Below are 5,962 nucleotides of genomic sequence, written 5' to 3' on the forward strand. Positions count from 1 at the left end.
AGCCTAAACTAATATTTTTATTGATTATTTTTAATGTCAAAAACTAGTACTAAAGTCCAAAGTTAGTAGGAGAAAAATAGTATTTTATCACCTAAAAGAAATTGATGAAAAAAAACTAATTAAGCCTAAATAAAAGATATAAACAGGGGGGGTAAACAGTGAAAATGGGATTGTGAAGAGTAACTGGGCGCAGGGTCCAACCAGGATAGCCCAACAGAGTTTTGTTTTTGTATTGATTATGTTTTCAGCCAAAAAGTGAGGTATTGGGCAATTAGGAGTGTGATCATAACTCGGCCCAGGATTGCTATGGATTCAGACTATCAAATGAATCAATTAACCACATTAAAACCTTATGTTAAACCTGATTAATCTTCATCTTTATGTCTCAGTTAATAAAAAACTTTTATTTTTATTTTTTTGACAGAAGTTAATAAAAAACTTTATATCCAACAAAATGTCAATTTAACACATCAATTCAATAGCAAAATAAAATAAATAAAAAGAAGAAGGGAATTAGGTCAAGAGTTTGTGACCTTTCGCGTTTCACGCTCTTCCCTCTTCGCACTCAAGAGCAAACGGCCGAAGAACTTTGGCATCGACGGTGACGGCCAGGTGCGGTGGTGACTCCTTCGTCTTCTCCGATTGTGGTTTCATCCATCAACCTCTTTGATTCTGATCTTAATCGTGGCCTTCTCCACTCATCTTCGTCCTCAATCGATTGCTTAGCACGATCACGCTCCGACCATTCGAACCTCTTCTTCTTCTTCTTCTACTATGCGCTTGAGATCATGGTTGTGGCGTGGTGGCAGATGACTGAAGTTTTCAGAGGAAGAATAGAGGCGAAGGAACTGGCGTATCGGACTTGAGGCAGATCGAATGCGTTGGTGTTGCGATTTTGTGGATTCACCGATTTGTTTGTGCTGAACTTCTTTTTGTAGGTTTGCGATGGTGTGCGAGATTCACGGTGAGACTCACAGGGTAGCAACAGTGTTGAGATATGATGCTTGTTATTTGCGGCAGAGATGTGATGATGTGGTTGGATTTTCGTTCTTGAAGATTATTGAAGATGTGATGTCGAAGGTGATTGAAGAGGATGAAAGAATGTGAAGATGGTGTGGATTGACGATGGCGAAGAGCCGTGGTGTTCTTGAAGGTTCTTCTGATTTTGTGTGGATTGAAGATGAAGATATGGTGAATGGTTGAAGGAATGAAGAAGATGAATTGAGGTGTGAAGTGATGAAGATGATGGAGAATCCAGGGATTGAATGAGAATGGAGGTTATAAGAAAATGGTGGAGGAATTTAAGGGAGCAGCTGGAATGAATCGAGAGAGCTCAAGTGATGGAGCAAGCTCTGACTTTATAGAAGTTGAAGGTTAGTTCTGTTCTCTGATTTTCATCTGTTCTTCATCTCTTGCAATTGCTTTTCTGTTATGCTTATAACTGAATCGGTTAGTGAGATAATTCTGTTACCAAATGGTAGGTTAGTTAGTTAGGTTGTTAAGTTGGTTAGGATTCTGTTTTGGTAGTTAAATGTTAAAACTGAATTGGTTATAGCTTAATTTGAATGGGAAGTGTGTATGTATGAGTATGAGTCTGGATTGTTAATAGGGATTGATTGGAATGATTGATATTGTGAAGTGGCTGCTGTTTATGAATGTATGGAATTGTTTATGAATAGGTTATATGGTTTCTTGATGTCTTGGTTGTTAGTGAAATTCGTTAGAAAAGTTAGGATTAGTTTGAATGGTATGGATGTTAAATGCTGAATGTTTATGGTTGTGAATATGGGACTGTTTTCTTGAATTTGAACTGATTGCAGATGCTGACTTCTGGTGTATGTTATTTTGGCAGTTCTGGATATAAATCGGTATGCGGAGGACATGGCTTCACTTCTGTTTGCATAGCTATGCTATTTGAGTGTTACAGGTATTTTGGTATGGTTTTGAGTTATGCCTTGTGTATGAATGGGCGGTGTTCTGAATGTGGATTAATATACGGTTGTAATGTTCCTGAACCGAACTGAAGTATGTGACAATACAAGTGGTTAATCTCTGTTTGGTTTGAGTTGAATTTTCTCGATGATTAGATCGGAACGATTGTTGCTGACTTGAATGTGATTGGTTGTAAATAAATATGACCTATGATGCTTTGAATTCTTATTTTAAATTGTGCCAATGTTGTATGTGTAGGAAGCTGCAAGTTATGATCCAAGTGGCATGGCATGGTTAGAAAGATGAAGATGCGGAAACCTTGAAGAACTTGGAGAATGGAGGGATCTTGAAGCTGCAGTAGAGACTTAGTTTTCTTTTAATTTTTAATGGATAGAAACTTGAATTAAGTGTAGAATGGGGTTTGGAAATGAACTTTGTCTTGAAGTTATTCATTAGAAATCTGTATGAATTGATGTCATGGCAGGAGAGTGATTACTTTCTTCAAACAAAAATTCAAACTCTTTTTCCCTTAAATCAATGTCATGAACACCGTTTGAAGTATGAATAAATTGAATTTCCAATATGATTATAGCCAAATAATCGAGCTTCCGGTATTGTCTTTGCCCAATACATGTTGCACTCGTCTCAAAATTCTTTTTGGCATATTCATAAGTTCGATAAGTGCTCTTCGATTATTTCCATCCTCAAGATGATCAATGTTAATTATTAATGCTAATCATGACACATGCTCCATGTCCAAGTCATTTGAAAGAGATTCTAAGACAATGACTCACACCATCCATAATAGCATGACTAATCCTCCATTGATGAACTGAATCCAATAACCCTTGATGTCGAGAAATAACCCAAGCCTTTAAGTGAAACTCTGATTATTCTCCATAATCTTGATCCTATGCTTGATTATTGATCAAATGAATGTACAATGTATTGATGACCTAATGCAAATGAATGAGAAACTATAAGCCAATTAGAAATAAATTAGATGGGCAAATTTTGGGGTGCAACAGTTGCCCCTATTTAATCATCTTTAACCTGAAGGTGAGATTGGCGTTAGCCTTTCGATCATTCAAGGTATAAGAAGATTAAATATTAAGAGAACCTGAAAATTTGCCTGATGAGAGATGGGATCCACTAGGGAAAAGATGGTGTCAACTCCAATAAGGAAGAATGTATCAATTCTGGATTGAGAATGGAAAGGGAAATCAGTATTAGCGGGACAAGATAAAGACATAAACTCTGGGTTGAGAAAGAAATCAAGGAAATCAACTCTGGGTTGAAAACAAGAGATGGACATCAACTCTGGGTTGAGAGGAGGTAATTCAACTCTGGGTTGAAAAGGGAAAAATGAACAATTAAGAATAGCCGTCAACTCTGGGTTGAGTGGGTAAAGACAAAAGATGATCGTCAACTCTGGGTTGAGTGAGAAAGAAAGATAACCGTCAACTCTGGGTTGAGTGGGAAAGGAGAAGGATCAACTCTGGGTTGAAGGATAAAGGTAAGTCAACTCGGGGTTGGATAAGAGGTGAACATCAATTCTGGATTGAGAGTAGAAAGGGAAATCGGTATTAATGGGATGAGATATAAGTATTAACTCTGGGTTAAAATTGGAAGCAAGGAAATCAACTCTGGGTTGAACAAGAGATTGGATAATGATTATGGGTTGAAAGAGGAAAGGTGAACAATTAGGAATAACCGTCAACTCTGGGTTGAGTGGGAAAGACACAAGATGACCGTCAACTCTGGGTTGAGTGAGAAAGAGAAAAGATAAGAAGTATCCGTCAACTCTGGGTGAGAGGGAAAAATGAACAAGGTAACCGTCAACTCTGGGTTGAGTGGGAAAAGACAAGACATAACCGTCAACTCTGGGTTGAGTGGGGAAAAAGAAATCAACAAGGGATGATCGTCAACTCTGGGTTGAGTGGGAAAGACAAGAGATAACCGTCAACTCTGGGTTGAGTGGGAAAGAGAATAAAGGATAACCGTCAACTCTGGGTTGAGTGGGAGATGATAAAAGATAACCGTCAACTCTGGGTTGAGTGGGAAGGACAAAAGATAACCGTCAACTCTGGGTTGAGTGGGAAAAGAGAAAAGATAACCGTCAACTCTGAGTTGAGTGGGAAAGACAAGAGAAGTCAATTCTGAATTGAACAAAGGATGGCCGTCAACTCTGGGTTGAGTGGGAAATAATTCATCTCTGGGTTGAATAAAAAGATAACCGTCAACTCTGGGTTGAGTGGGAAAGAGATCAACTCTGAGTTGAATAAAAGATAACCGTCAACTCTGGGTTGAGTAGGAAAAGATAATTAACTCGGGGTTAAAAGATGAAAGGAAAGTCAACTCTGGGTTGAACACAAAAACATCAACTCTGGGTTGAAAAAGGGATAACCGTCAACTCTGGGTTGAGTGGGAAGAGATAATTAACTCGGGGTTAAAAGATGAAAGAAAAGTCAACTCTGGGTTGAACACAAAAACATCAACTCTGGGTTGAAAAAGGGATAACCGTCAACTCTGGGTTGAGTGGGAAGAGATAATTAACTCGGGGTTAAAAGATGAAAGGAAAGTCAACTCTGGGTTGAACACAAAAAAATCAACTCTGGGTTGAAGAAGGATGAACGTGATTGACTATGGAAGATGACACCACAATGGTAACTCTGAGTGATCCAGTGGAATATCATTTGATTGCTTGTAGGGACCTCATCTGATAAGTAACTTGGCTTATGATTCATATGCGAATGCTTGATTTATTTAATGCACTTCTGGAGATGCAATGCAATGATTTCTATATGCAGTATACTGATAGATTGTTCAGGGTTTCTGCTTTGTGGAGAATAGATTAGGTGATGTTCTGAACTCTGCTTGAGAATCAAGGTAGAGTGGATGCCCCTGATTTATTGATGATTGGATTATTGTGGGAGAAATGTCAATGAGAACGCAATGATATGCATGATGCATGCATGACTATGAATGGAATGATTTGTTTCCAAGGTACCAGGGATGGATGGAGAGTGCCTTTGTAGAAATGTCATAGCTTGAAGGATAGCCCTTGTGAAGGTGAGGTGTTTAGCTTGACTCCTCGACACTTGTCTTGATATCTTACACTTGATTGAAGATGAAGAGATGAATTGTTACTAGCTTGCCCCAGCGTGTATGATTTCTTGAGATAGAACTTTGATAATGATTGAATCATGGAAATTTGCGATGGTCTGCCCCAGTGTAGATCATGGAATGAATGTCCCAGATTGAAAGGAACTCTTCCAACCAATGGATTCTTCAGATATTTGCTAGTTGATGACCAACCTTTGCCTTTGTAAGATTACTCGATGGAATTTCAATGTTGAACTTTCCTTGGTATCAAGTACTTACTTTCAAGTTAGAGACAATTCTGTTTTGAAAAGGATAATGAGAATGCAATGCACATGTTAATCTCAAAGAAAAGTTTTTATTTGTCAAAATGTTGTACCGATACTAACACAAGTGACACAGCAACATTAGGAGTCAGTTTGACATGATTTTACAGTTTGTATGCTTTCGGAACGAACCCTACTTCAATTAGGACTTTTGAGGGTTGTAACGTGGTCGGGTTCACGGTTTAAGAAACAAAGGATAAAGGCTCAAGTTCTACTTAACCCACCCCTCTTCGTGATGTTCTCCAGTCCTACGTTCAGTTAGCTTGACACGAGTGTTCGCCTTTCAGGAAGGATTGTAATGGATGAGGATCCTTTGCAACTTTGATGGAGGTGGCAGCCACCCTTTGGTGCTTTCGTTGATGATCACGACAACTTGTCCCTTGGAGGATTTTTGTTCTTTTGCTTTCCCTAATTTTTGCCTGGACAAAAGTTTCTCTTGATTTTGGTTTTCGTTGTCCAGCGGGATATGCCCTAACTTTTGCCTAAGTCATTTGCTTCAAAGCTTTGTTTTTTTTTGACTTAGCGGGCTATTGCTTCTTTTTTTTTTATTGTTCATGATTTTCTTTTCATTCTTTTTCGTCTCGTTCGGGAACAAGTTGCAT

General features: G+C 38.5%; 1 long non-coding RNA gene across 1 annotated transcript; it reads left to right on the forward strand.

The window, feature by feature from the left end:
• The first annotated feature begins 479 nt into the window (after positions 1–479).
• On the forward strand, positions 480–2,513 carry LOC131623678 (uncharacterized). The gene is made up of 3 exons (XR_009290282.1): positions 480–1,373; positions 1,853–1,927; positions 2,191–2,513. It is a non-coding gene; the product is annotated as an uncharacterized LOC131623678 (long non-coding RNA).
• The last annotated feature ends 3,449 nt before the right edge of the window (positions 2,514–5,962 follow it).

This window comes from Vicia villosa, linkage group LG1 (genome assembly GCF_029867415.1).
Source record: "Vicia villosa cultivar HV-30 ecotype Madison, WI linkage group LG1, Vvil1.0, whole genome shotgun sequence".
Classification (NCBI taxonomy): Eukaryota; Viridiplantae; Streptophyta; class Magnoliopsida; order Fabales; family Fabaceae; genus Vicia; species Vicia villosa.